Source organism: Mustela erminea, chromosome 1, assembly GCF_009829155.1.
Source record: "Mustela erminea isolate mMusErm1 chromosome 1, mMusErm1.Pri, whole genome shotgun sequence".
Taxonomy (NCBI): Eukaryota; Metazoa; Chordata; class Mammalia; order Carnivora; family Mustelidae; genus Mustela; species Mustela erminea.
In genome coordinates this window covers 219,824,515-219,838,556 of record NC_045614.1, presented here as the reverse complement: position 1 = coordinate 219,838,556, position 14,042 = coordinate 219,824,515, and the positions used below count along the sequence as shown (strand labels likewise).

Below are 14,042 nucleotides of genomic sequence, written 5' to 3'. Positions count from 1 at the left end.
AGGACTAGTGTCCAGAATCTATAAAGAACTTAGCCAACTCAACACCCAAAGAACAAATAATCCAATCAAGAAATGGGCAGAGGACATGAACAGACATTTCTGCAAAGAAGACATCCAGATGGCCAACAGACACATGAAAAAGTGCTCCATATCACTCGGCATCAGGGAAATACAAATCAAAACCACAATGAGATATCACCTCACACCAGTCAGAATGGCTAAAATCAACAAGTCAGGAAATGACAGATGCTGGCGAGGATGCGGAGAAAGGGGAACCCTCCTACACTGTTGGTGGGAATGCAAGCTGGTGCAGCCACTCTGGAAAATAGTGTGGAGGTTCCTCAAAAAACTGAGAATAGAGCTACCCTATGACCCAGCAATTGCACTACTGGGTATTTACCCTAAAGATACAAACGTAGTGATCCAAAGGGGCACGTGCACCCGAATGTTTATAGCAGCAATGTCCACAATAGCCAAACTATGGAAAGAACCTAGATGTCCATCAACAGATGAATGGATAAAGAAGAGGTGGTATATATACACAATGGAATACTATGCAGCCATCAAAAGAAATGAAATCTTGCCATTTGCGACAACATGGATGGAACTAGAGCGTATCATGCTGAGCGAAATAAGTCAAGCAGAGAAAGACAACTATCATATGATCTCCCTGATATGAGGAAGTGGGGATGCAACATGGGGGCTTAAGTGGGTAGGAGAAGAATCAATGAAACAAGATGGGACTGGGAGGGAGACAAACCATAAGTGACTCTTAGTCTCACAAAACAAACTGAGGGTTGCTGGGGGGAGGGGGGTTGGGAGAAGGGGGTGGGATTATGGACATTGGGGAGGGTGTGTGCTTGGGTGAGTGCTGTGAAGTGTGTAAACCTGGTGATTCACAGACCTGTACCCCTGGGGATAAAAATATATGTTTATTAAAAAAAAAACGTCAATAACTGAGTACCTGCTCCGGGCTGGGCCCGTGTTGGGCCCTGGAGACACATCAATGAGCAACATGGACGAGATTCCTCTTCCTCTGAGCTCACCTGCAACTTCCTTGACCGTCCCGTCTGCGATACCTCTCCGAGGGACACCTTGTGCTACTGGCCACCTCCCTAGTTCCCTGTGACTCGAGCACTTTGACTGCAATGACAGCCTTTCTAGTCATTCAAATAGTTGCAGCCTGACCCTTGGCCTCTATTATTTTGGACTTCACCATTCCCTGGGTATGGACAAGTCCAGCTCTGTGACCATGTTCTCTGCTCTGGCCCACAGAAGGGAGCCGCCGCTGAGATCGCGTGGCACAGGTTCCCTTTATTCGTTCCTTTAGGATGGCCTTGGTGGATGCAGTGTCCTCTGGGTCATCCCATGGAATATAGTCCAGGTCCATTTCCTGGGTGCATTTGTCCCTCGTAGGATAGAGGTTAGCAATTCTGAAACTGCTTTAGGTGGATATTAGGATTGAACAAACAAGTAAATGATGATGGGTGGTGGGAGCAAGATTTCTTCTCACTTTGGGGGGTGGAAGTTCTAGATAAATTAGAAAGGGAGACTAGAATGAACGCTGGAGTATGGGGTTGGAGTCAGAGGCATTGGTATGAAGTCAAGTTCAGCTTGACTTGACGCGTGCACGCGTGCGTGCAGTCAGATGAGTGGGAAGAAAGTTCATTCACAGCCATTTCCTTGGGACACTGGGAAATAGAAAAGGCTCAGATATTTTGAGGACAATTGGGCACAGAGTCTGAGCTTACGTTATTACTCAAAGACCTAAACTGTGACTGTGGAGGGTTTTCAGATAATAGAGTTGTGACTGACCTCCAGCTCACCATGGGTCCCTGGGACCACCAGCCCACCTCGTGGTCATGTCCTTGCTCCCGGAGGAGGGGATGGCGATGCATACACTTGGCATGGGGTGGGCTCCACACTGGGTTCTTGACCTGTAGGTTATAAGCCATAACGATGGGAAGGCCACATTGGAAACCGATGAAATTGCTCCCTCCCTCCAGGTGAGACAGTAAGACAGAAACCTTATCATGCTCTGGAGGGGTGACAGAGAATAGTGCCATTAAAAACATAGAAAATGTAGATCCTACCGTGGCACTGCTAAATTCACCCAGTCAGCACTTGAATGTGTCCCGAAGAGTGACTGTGACCTGCTACAGGAGTCACCGAGCAGGAAGTCAAAGGCAGCCTCTGCTCTGGATCCGGCATTGCTGAGAGAGCAGATTAGCAAGAGCTCAGGGACATGGGATGTACGATTTGGTGCATGTGTTCTCTTCTGTTCGGACTAGAAGGACGGTGGGAATCCGTCTGCGACTGTGTGGGATGGATTAAAATATACATTTACATTTTCGTCTCAGGTTCTTCTGTCGTGATATAGTCCAAGGAGATCTGGGCTGCCTGGACATCGCTCAGAACACGGCGCTGGTCGGTCCCATCGCTGGCCCCATGCTGGTCAGGTGGGAGGAGGGAGAGGGTCTCCGCACCGAGCCCTGCCCTCCATAGCAGCGAACCCCAGGCTCTTGGACAAACAGGGCCTTGACGGGCAGCGCATTGACCAGGGACAGCAAGTGACCACATATCTGAAACTCCCCACTTTGGGGTAGAGTCCTCTGGATTCACCATGTCATGAAGCCACATAGGTCCAGCAGCAGTGTTTCAAACGTTGGAAAAGAGTGTGTGAGGAAGCTACAAGCTGGTAGCCCGGACCCCCTGGTCACCAGAATGGTGACACCAGTGGCCTCTCTCCCAGCTCATACCTATGGCCATGTGGAAGGCTCTGTCTGACCAGATACATGAGGAAGACCTTGAGCTCCGTTTATAGATGGGGTCATCCTGCCATGAGAACACACTGGAAACGGACGGCTGTTGCACTCCGCCCACAGTCACGAAGGAGGAATGCTGCCCACAGGGCAGTGCTTCGAGCACCTGGTTGCCCACTCTGCGTGGAGGGGGGGCGGGCGACGTGGCCGGCCCGGCTGTCTGGCCAGGGAGCTGGAAGGAAAAACTACAAGCTCAGGGAGAGGAATTCTGGGGGAGAGGCGTGCACGTGTGCATTTGTGAGTGGACACAAAGATGCTTTTCACCACTCGTTAACGCAAGAACCATTCACCACAGAAGGGCCCTAAACCACCAAGCTGACAGAATGTCTCGGCCAGGGACCTCCGCCAGGCTGCATGACCAGGTGCCCAGGACCGGCGTGACGGACATCTAAACGGAGGGGCCGTGGCAGCAGCGAGGGGTCCAAGCGTACGGACTGCCACCGAAGAAAGATCCGGCTTGGAGTGTCCGGACGCTTAGCCGCGGAGACCAGCGCTGAGCCCGTCGCTCCTCAAGGACACCAGCTGGGTCACTGGTGGCAAGTCAGCTACCCTGGAAGAGCTGGGTGGACAGGTGTTCCAGAAGAGGGGAACCCTGTCCGCGGAGCCTCAGCCTGCGGGACTGCGGAACGCCTGACCCACAGACACGCAGCCACGGCCTCTCACAAACTCGGCGTCCCACGGGTCCGCGTCACAGCGCAGGAGTGTGGCAGCGGGTTCGTGACCGCTGGGCCTGCGAGTCATACCTGGAGCACCAGAGCTGCCCGGCCTCACCGAAGGCTGGAACCTCTTTTAAAGGCAGATCTGAGGCACCAGTGAGGAGGCAAAGCCGCGAGGCAGGTGCCCCCTGCAGAATGCTGTGCTGCCATAGGTGGAGCCACCGATATGCTGCTCTGTCCCCAGCAGAAAGCCACATGGGTCCAGGACTCGAAGAGTCCCACCTTCCATCACTCCCGGTGGCCCATGGAGAGTTCTGGGCTTCCTGTTTCTGCAACTCCGGGCTCTATAGAGTTGAAGGTCTGGTCCCTGAAGGGTCCCATTGGACCATAGGTCACCGCTGACAACACAGGACTGTAGACTCCCACGTCCAGGGACCGACAGAGGAGAAGGGGAGTTGCTGATTACTGGGGCAAGTGCTCTGATCGTCAGGAGGTAGGATGGCCTTCGAGGTTTGGGGGGCTGGGAAGGACACCCGTGAAGCCCAGGAGGTTCCCGGGGTGCCCAAGGCCCCCCTTCCCCCGCCCCCACTGTGGGAGAACACCTGCAGAATGTGGTCTCAGGTTCGACCTCAGCCACTCCTCCAGGATGAAGGTTCGAGTCACGCTCTGGGAAGCCGTGGAGACCTGCCTAGGTGGTCCCGCCGCTGACCCTGGAGGAGACCGACGCTGACGCAGCGCCTGCCGGGTGCTGCCTGGGAAGCAGAAGTGATCGACACCTCCCTCCCCGGGCCCACCGGAGCACTGATGGGGGGCCTGTACCGGGGGTGCTCCTCCCGTGACTCAGCTAAGGGTGTGAATGCCCGGGGGTGTGTGAGGGGCGCACCGCCTGTCTGAGCCAGTCCTGCGTCCTGCCCGGTCAGCCTCTCCGCCCTGCGCCCGCCCTGGCTCCCCCGAGCCTTCACGGGTGTTTCCCCAGGACGTCCCTCAACCGTCAGGACATCTGCCTCTTGAAGGACATTCTTATAATGGTAACATTTTTTATCGAGCCCATGATTTTCTTATTCGGTGTTTATAAAGGAAGTTTTTAAGTGGCTCATTGCTTAGGGTCACACAGGACCTGGACGGAGCCTGCGGAGACTGGCGTAGGCCCTGCTGGAATTTCTCCACAGCCGGATGAAGGGGGGAGGATTTGCTGCGGACCCGCGAGGAGGCCCAGAGCGGGAAAAGCGGCAGAGGGCTCTGGAAGGAGCAGAAACTGCGTGCAGCCAGGCGGCTAGTGCAGGAGCAGTCCCGGGCCACCCTCGCAGCTGATAGGACAGATAGGAGAGCCTGGGTGGCATCGCGGTCCCCTAGCTCCTCCAGGCCTGCCCTCCTTGGCCCCGGGTCCTGGGCGTGGGCCCATCTCGGGAGGAGAGCCTCAGCTGGTCCTACGGGCTTGCCGTCCATACAACGGGCCACGGGCTGCGAGGCTCCCGGCAGCAGCCCAGCCCCTCCCTTGGCTTCCAGCCTGAACACATTTTTGAGGGGGGTGGGGAATTTCGAGCTCCCTGACTGGGAGCCTCAGACGGTGCTTTTCAAATTACTCTTTTGCTTGAAATTCTTTCCCCAAACTTCGCTGTCAGCTGTACAGTAGAGTTACACGGCCCTTGTCTCCGTCTACACTGCCACTGAATGTATGGTAGGTGCCGGTCGGGGGTCCTTTAGCAAACCTTTAGTCAGATACCCTGACAGCCTGTTGTTCTTGTCCGACTGGACAGGCCTAGCGAGGGGCGTGGAACAGAGATTGCACAAGGGATTTTAAAACATGGAGTTTTTATCATTGGTTTACTGTTTTGTTTCCTCCGGGTAGGACTAAAATAATGTAAGCATTTAAAAAAAAGATTTTATTTATTTATTTGACGGAGAGAGTGAGCACAAGCAGGGGAAGCGGTGGGCAGAGGGAGAGGGAGAAGCAGGCTCCCCGATGAGCAGGGAGCCCTGGGATCACGACCCGAGCCGAAGGGGCAGATACCCAACCGACTGAGCCACCCAGGTGCCCGAGGCAATGTAAGAAATAAATTGTTTTGCCAAGAAGCCAAAGCAACAGATTCTCTTTCCCTGTGAAATCTTGCAGAAGGGGTGCAAATTTCCACGTGAACCTGTTGTTGGCACTCACGGCCCGCACGGCTCAGGCCGCCTGTCCACGGCCGTGTCTGCAGCCTTGGGAGGCCAGGACCTGCTCCAGCCCTTGAGGGCGGAGACCTGGTCTTTTACACGCTCCGTTGCCACCGCACGGTGCTCTGCTCATAGTAGGTGTTGAATAAACCCTTGGCGAATCAATGAGTAAAAGGGGGAATTTCACTAAGAGGCTCATATGTGTTAGCAAAGTTTCTGTGTTGTCAAGACTACATATTTGAGTTTCAAAACTGGGCAGAGATTTGGAATTCCTTATTTTGAACAAAAATAGAACAAGTCAGCAAAAACCAGCCTTGCTAAGGCAGCTAATTCTCGGAAGCCGGGGGGGCTTCCACACCCTCCGCACAGCAGCTCGCGGCCAGTGGGGACCAGCCAAGTGGTGCGAAGGGTGGCCTGTGGCAGAGGAGTGAGGGTTCCTCCTTCTGCCTTTGCCACTAATTTGTTGTGCGTCTTTCCATTAGCTCCTTGGTTTCTTCATTTTACAATGAAACACTGGGAATAAAGGAACAATATTTTTCTAGCAACCAAATTCTGTGATTTCTTGAGACAAGGAATCCCAGGCTTCAAGGCACAGAGAGCCTGTTCGGCCATCAGAAGCTCTGGTTGAGAGATGAGGAAGAAGGCAGTGTTGTTGTTGTTCTTATGTTTAAATCGTGAGCAGAGTTGGGACGCCAGAGCAGAGATGTTCCCCACCACGCAGGTCTGAGAAGAAGCTTGTCCTACGGCAGGCAAGGAAGCCGCGGCCCTTTCTCCTTGGTGCCCTGCAGACGGGCGTTAGCAGCGGGCTCTGCGGCGGGGTGAGAACAGAGTGAGGTGGGCAGCAGGGGGTTAAGCGAGAGTCAGTTGGAGGATCTGGAGGCCAAGTCTTGCTGACGTTCCCGCCGTAGGTGTCTGCTGGAAAGATGGAGCTGGGAGCCAGCTTGACGCAGCTGTGTGTGTTTGTTTTTGATGTTACCAGAGAAACAAGAGGGAAAAATTAAAAAATGAACTTTCCACAAAAATTCAAACTGTCTTCAGGAACGTCTGTGTGCAGGGAGCGGGGAGGGGGTCCCAATAATGGTGTGCTCTGTGCCGGCCGGCGGCCCACACCCACCCACGCCCGGGCGCACACACACTCACTCACGGGAAGTGGAAGAGAAAATTGGTTTTTCCAGGCGGGGAGCGGCTGCCCCTCGGTCTCTGTGCCAGCCACAGGAGGCCCGCCTCAGCCAGGCCCAGGAGAAACACTGCCCTGACTGTCAGCGGTCGGGTTAGTGGGCCACAGAGAGACGCTGGGCATTATTAGGTGGTTATAAATAGGAAGGGAGGGATTGCTATTAGCTATTGAACACTGAGGATCAGGAGACGGAAAGGAGGAGGCTGTGAACTTAAAGAAAAGGCAGCAAGCCAAACGCAACCGGCTGGCGGGGGCTCGATCCCTCCCACAGGCCCTGATGGGCCCTGTTGCAGCTTTGGGTCTTTGCAGAGTAGTGGGGAGGCCAGGCTTGGCCAACGCTGTCTCCAAGGCCCAGAACAAGGTGGGAACCGCGTCCTCATTAGGACCCGGAGTAAAGGGCACCACAAAAGCAGAGTGCCAGGCAAGCGTGCCCGCGAGCAGGTCTCAGCCCGGCTGCTAGCTGGTCACCCTGGGCAGCCCCTGGGCTCCTGACTGGCTGTCAAGCGGCTAGTGGCCCCTGTGGGCCTCAGCACTTTGCACACTTCTGCACCAACACTGTCCCTGATGCCCTGCAGGGGAGTGCTCCTCAGAAAGACTCAGATGCCCCCGGGCTTCACCCCAGGACTGTGGAGACAGACTGCTGAGGCCCGCCTCCCTCTCTCCCTCCCTGTGGCCCACTTCATACTTGCGGATAAAATTTGTAATTTTAACGATTTTAAAGTACACCGTGCATCGCGTCGAGTACCTTCCCAATGTTGCCTAACCACCCCCTGGCTGGTTCCGGAGCACTTTCATCACCCCCAAAAGAAACCTGGTACCCATTAGGTAGTAGCTCCCTTCCCCACAGCACCTCACCCCAGTCCGGTCTCCATCGCTGTGGATTTGTGGATTCTGGGAAATCCATATACAGGGGATCATACAACATGTGCCTTTTCTATCCAGGTTTTCTTCGTGTGGCACTTCGGAGTTTACTCATGTTGTAGTGTGTATCAGTGTGTATCAGTATGTCACCCTTTAACAACTGCTAATATTCCGCTGCATGGATATACCACATTTTCTTTACCCACTTGACCTCCGCTGAGCTCTTGGGCTGTTCCTCCTCTCTGACTGATGTGACGGATGCTGCCAGGGCCCCGCTTTCTTCGAGAATCCTGAGAAAGGAGTGTCTCTACCCCATTCCATGTGGGAGGAAAGCAGAGATGGGGAGTGGGGCTCTTGTTCCCACTAAGGATCCTGGATAAGCTCTCTGGCAGGACTCTCGGCACCCACGGCAGGGGCCACGGCCAGCAACGAGGAAATCGCAGTCCCAGACCTGTAGAACTTGTGGTGGGGGTGCTGCCCGGCTCAGGCCCATGTGACTTCCAGGACGGGGCTTTCTCCTCCAAATCTGCAGTCCCTGTGCGGGCCAATGAACCACACCTGCTCAGCACCCATGTGCCTTCTGGGGAGGGGGGGGACTGCCGCCGCCACTGGGCACAGTTGGGCACACACTGGGCTTCCCCGCGAGAGCTGCAGGGATGAGGCTCCCACCACCCCGGGGGGAGGTCTTGTTTTCTTGGCCTCGTATGGAGCATATTTAGGATGGGAGGTCCTGGGGCATGGCGGGGACACGTGGGTCCCAAGCTGGGTGACAGGCGTGGAGCAGGTGCCTCTGTCCCAGAGTCTCAGGCCAGACGCCGGCCCACGTCCTGCTCTGGAGCCCGTGGTAGAGGTGGGTTGCCCATGTGGGGCTCATTACGACTCATAATTGAAAAAAATAAAGGGCATTAAAGCTATAGAGAATGAGGAAAGGAAAAGGCAGCGTCTACTGGGACCAGGAGGAGGACCCCTGTCCAACCAGTGCTGTGCAGGCCAGCCGGAAAACAGGACCCGTGGGTGTTGCTGGTGGCTTCTAAGGGGTCTGAGGGTTATCCTTGAAGACTTAGACCCCCTAAACCAGGGATTCGGCATGATTCCGAGTGCCTGGTCGTTCCTCTGTGCTGTTCTTGCAGCTGGATTAGTGACGCTTTCATCAACCAATGAGTGGTTCTTACTCCTGAACTGTTGGCTCCACTTGGTTCTTTTCCCTCCAAATTTTCATTTTCCTTTCTTGTAGATGCTGCTTGAAGGTGGCGGGGAAAGAGGGGACTGAGGGAAGGCACAAGATGGAATGTCACTCTAGCTTTCATCATTAGAACTTGCCACACTCTGACTACTTAAAGGGGGAGGACATCTTGTCTACAGGACCATGTCTGTTCACCAAACAGGCGACACTTGCGTTTTCCTGGTGCCCAGGAGCTGAGTTGTCACATTTCACCCCCACTGCCCCGAACTTCAAGCCCAGTTCTCAGACAGTGTGCCTTTCTGGAAAGCCAGAGCCAGAGTCTTTGGTAGTGATCACGACAGCTGGGAGTTAGAGCACTTCCTGCCCGAGTTGGGAAAAAAATGAGAGGATGTCTTGCAACAGCCAACACGAGGGTCATGCCGAGAGCCTACCGTGGCATGGGAAGGGAGAAGGGGTGGGGACGAGCGGCCCCACGGAGGCAGGGTCTTTGCTGACAGCTAGGTGACGGTTTGAGCTCCGACGGATGGCTCGAGGCTGAGACTAGGGTTAGGGTAGAATCAGGACAGAACCAGGAGGGTCAGGAAGGAGGGAGAGAGCATTGACACGAAGAGCAGACTGCGGGGTGATGGGCCCTCCCAAGAGCAGCCCGAATCTGAGAGCTGGTGACATCCAGGGCTGGACTTTTCCCATCAGCACATGTTCTCCACTCCCCAGGGATGGTACTCGAGTCCCGCTCCCTGGGTTCCCTTAGGTTCTTCCCGATGTCTGAAATGCCTCTCCTACAGTCTCTGTCTATCCAAATTCAACCAACTTTCAAGACCTAAAATGATTTCTCAGCCTTTTCCTGATCCCACCCAGATTTATGTGGCTCCCCTTTTGAGATAAAGCACAGTGTTTGGCAAAGGTGGATTCATAAAGCTCAATAAATGTTTATTTTAAATTGAATTGAGTAACACTGACTTCCTGAAGTGTTCCCACTGGGACAGGCTGTCCCATCTGTCTTGGTCAGAAGCAGAGACTTCCCACTGGAAATTCTCAAGGACCCAAGCAGTGTGGGGTGGTTGTGTGTGTGCTGTACCCCATCCAGAATGACTCACTGTGGTCGCCCTGTGACCCATTTTCCACTGTGAGCTTTGCTGAGTGGTTTCTCATGATGCTTCTTTTTTTCCACGGTCACCTCATCCCTGAAAGAGCGGCTAAAAGAAGGGTGAGCTGGAAACAGGGAGCTTCGCCAAGTCGCTTCTGAGGGTGGAAAAAAGGAATTGGAAGGGGAAAGGCAGGTCTCTCAATGCTGTGGCATTCCCGGCCTGGCTCTTCCCCCCCCAAATAAAACAGTTTCCTCTGTCTTCTCTCACAGAACAGCAGGTCCCGTGACGAATGGGAATAGGAGTCTGGGTGGGTAACTTGCCCCAGGCTACGAGACAGTGGGCAGTGAGTCTGGGATTGGAACCGGTTCTCTCCCTTCTCAGCCATGCGCCGGCACATCAGGGACAGGGAGCTGCTCCTTCTCCCACAGCGTCATGTCACAATGAGTTCTTGAGTGTGACCAAGTTTTTGACAAATGCTTTTATTTTTTAAAAATTTTTAAAAAGATTTTATTTATTTATTTACAGACAGAGATCACAAGCAGGCAGAGAGGCAGGCAGAGAGAGAGGGGGGAAGCAGGCTCCCCGCTGAGCAGAGAGCCCGATGTGGGACTCCATCCCAGGACCCTGGGATCATGACCGGAGCCGAAGGCAGAGGCCCAACCCACTGAGCCACCCAGGCGCCCCTTGACAAATGCTTTTAGCCGTGTGACCCCTCCTACCTTCAGAGAGTTCGGGACGCGGCACTTCTGCTCTCTCTGGGCCCGTTTGTGCCCTGCCGTGTCCTTGATGGGCTTGGGGGTCGGGGAAACCTGATTTTCAACAGAACACCATCAGACACTCCCTTTAATTAGAGGCACAAGACATTCTGTTAGTTTTTCAAATGTCAGAGCACGCGACCTCCAGCTGCGCGGGCAAACATTGTGAATGACCACAGTGTCGGCGTGTGTGAGACGGCCGCCGCCGGGGAGAGGGCGGAGGGAGACAGGGGCGAAGGCACAGGCCCCCACAGACGCACGTCAGGCAGACCTGGGTGGTCCAACAGCCTCGCCTGTAGCCTTCGGTCATTTCAGTCTTGGCACTAAGACCAAAAGGTGACCGACATGCTGTTTCTGCGGCATCCTGGGGCGCGGCTGGGCCAGCCCGCCCAGGGATTGCGGGGACTGTGCTGGACATCGCCCTTGCCTAAGGGCTCAGCTTCCCCGCAGCTCCACGCTGGCTGCTCGGCTCTTCCTGGGAGATACGGGACTAATCCGCCCGGCAGAAAGGACAACTGGACAGGTCATGACCGGACTCCTCTGTGGACAGGACACCTTGTCTCTGACTCAGCACCCTGCCTCCGAAAGTCCTTCCTGATGGGTGGACTGTCCCCGCCCCTCTGAGGCCCATCGGAGCTGGTCCTGCCATCTCCCTGGCTACTCGTGAATGGGCTGGAGAGAATTTCTGCCTCGTCTTCACCCCATACTTGTGTGAGAAGCGCGTCTTTGACTTTCTGAAAGCCACATTTCGACAGGGAGAATGCGGAAGTCCGTGTGGGACCTCGGCGGCTCTCAGTGCGAGCGGCCGGCCCGCCTGGCCGGGGGCCACAGGAGCTCCCGAAGCAGCCTGCAGTGCAGGGGCCCTGCCGGCTGCCATCTGGATGTCTCCTAGGTACACGGACTTACCAGGGGGTGACGGCAGGTCAGACTTCAATGAGGAAAGCCCCAAAAAGGAACGCTTTGCTCTTTCCAGGAAGGAGTGTTGGTTCTAGGTACAAAAGTGAGTCTCTGAAGGAGATAATGCTCAAAAGCGCACAGTGTGAGGCTGTCCCTGTCCTTCCCCTGCCTGCCCCGCCCCCGCGACTGAGCATCTGGCTTAGGGAGAAGACCCAGCTCTCGTGCGGCTGGCCGTCTAGGAGCTGGACGGAGAGACCAGGAAAGAATGCCTTTCTTTAACATAAAGGGAGAAAATTGGCTGCATTTTAGCTGACAGCTTGGAGAAGGACAGAAGACTCCTTGGGCCTGTGTCCCCTTCCTGGGTGTTCAGGCTGTGGAGGATGGTTCCTGCCCTATCTACGCCTTCTGCTGCCCTGGACAAGTGCTGGGCAGGGAGGAGAGGGCCACATGGAAGGTCAAGCCACAGAGCACGAAGCAGTCCCTGAGGGCTGGGGTCCCTGGGGAGAAGAGACAGGAGCAAGCTTTCAGGGCACGAAGAAGGTGCAGGGGTTTGGGGGCTGGTTTCCAGAGTGTGCTCTGCTTCTCCCGGCCTCCGGATGTCCAGGACCACCCTGGTCACCCAGCGCCCCGTCAAGGGTGTGCTCCCGGCTGGGTTCCCTCGGCCGAGGCAGTACCAGTCTGGGGGGCTCCCCACCCTTCCCTGTCTGCCCCTCCCCAGACTGGACAGACTCACAGTCTCGTGGGGGCGTGAGACATCGAATAAACAGAACAAACCAGGCCGCATGGCTAACGGCACCAAGGGAGCCCTGTGGGGGCACCGACTCCTGCCAGGCGTGCGCTCCATAGGTGACCGGAGTCTGCGATGCGCGCCGGGCGGGGCCGGTCCAGTGGCAGCAGCCCCGAGCCCTGCCCGCCCAGCCCCCTGGCCCCGGCTCCGGAGAGCGGCTCTGCGATGCTCTCTGTTCCCTCAAGCCCTCCCGTCTGTGACCAAACAGGGAAGACCGAATTCTAGCCATAAATGGAAACATTCCGAAGAGGTCCGGTCACGCGCCAGATGAGCGGGGAGGCGACTGAGCGGCCGCCGGGGAGTTTCCGGCCAGCGGGGCTCTCTTCCAGGGTCCGCGGGACGCCCCCAGTGGTTCTCCGCGTCCTCCTGTGAAAGGCAAACTTGGACGATTCTCAGCTGGTAAAAGGGAGCCTCAAGTGTGGCCACAGTGTTAGCTGAGAGTTGGAGAAAAAGGACTTTCTGTTTCAGGGCTAGGTCCCAGCGATCGGGCAGACATCGGAGGGGCTGTTTCTGCACAGATGCACGCGTGCCCTGCGTGCACACGTCGCAAAACCGTTCAACAGCGCCAGAGCGGGTCAGTTTAATGAAAACCAGGCCAGAGAGATAATTAGCGCTTTTACAAACGCTAACGAAATCTCTCGCTGTGCTGACTCAGTTTTTTTGTTTCAATGGCCTTTTCTGTCCTCGCTTCCCATTTCTCTGGGTTTTCTGCTGCGATCTGACGCGGCACAGCGTGGACACGGCCCCTGGGCACGTACAGGACTGACGTGCGGAAAGATTACAAACAAACCTAACCTGTGGGCTTGGGCTCCGGCAGGTGCGCCGCCACAGGCAGGTGAGGACTCCCACCGTCTCTGCAGCCCCCAGGGCAGCGGGACCGTGGCTCCTCGGCCTGCCCCAAGGATCAAGGATCACCGAGGGGTCTTGGGACACTGGACCCCTCGAGGGTCACCCGGGAGGGTCAGGAAGGGGCAGAGCAGTCTTGGTGCTCACCCTCCCCTCGGTGACCGGGGGACCCCAGCGCAGAGAGGGCGCTTGTGTTGGGCAATAGCTGTAACGAGCCGCAGGCCTGGGACGCCGTTTCCCAGCCTCCTATTGGGACGCAGTCCTGAGGCCGAGCCGCGGCCGCAGACAGCAGGCGGAGGCGATGTCCAGCCCGTCCCCTGAACGGCTCCCTGGGATCCTCCACGCTCTTTCTCTCCCCGCCTCGGTGCGGGGGGCTCCAGGACGGACCCCCAAGGCGCTGGGGTGGGGGGCACAGCCCGTGGGACCCACACACTGAAAACTGAGACTCACAGCTGAGACGAAGGAAGTCCGGAGAGCAGAGAAGCAGCCCACGTCCCTGGACCCGAGGACTCCGTGTGCTCAACCTCGGAGCTTCTCCCGAACTCAGCCCCAGATGTCACGTGAGCTCAGCGGATCCCGCCAGGCTGTCTGAGACATTGAAAAGTCGACTCTGAAATGAAATGTATGGAAATTCAAAGACTCTGAGTGGGAAAACAGTGTCTAAAAGAGGAACAAAATGGGAGGTTTTATACCGTTTTAAGACTCAGGAGAAAGCTGTAATGATTAGGACCACGGTGTTGACGTCAGGATGCGCTGTACCGTATTAACATAGGACGCTGCGCATCAGAGTGGGCTCACGTAGTCAACTTGAGCAAG

General features: G+C 55.9%; 1 long non-coding RNA gene across 1 annotated transcript; it reads right to left on the bottom strand.

The window, feature by feature from the left end:
* Positions 1 to 10,021: 10,021 nt before the first annotated feature.
* Positions 10,022 to 12,770, bottom strand: LOC116598619. The gene is made up of 4 exons (XR_004289119.1): positions 12,327 to 12,770; positions 11,603 to 11,684; positions 10,661 to 10,782; positions 10,022 to 10,095 (listed from the first exon to the last, which is right to left on the bottom strand). It is a non-coding gene; the product is annotated as an uncharacterized LOC116598619 (long non-coding RNA).
* Positions 12,771 to 14,042: the final 1,272 nt, after the last annotated feature.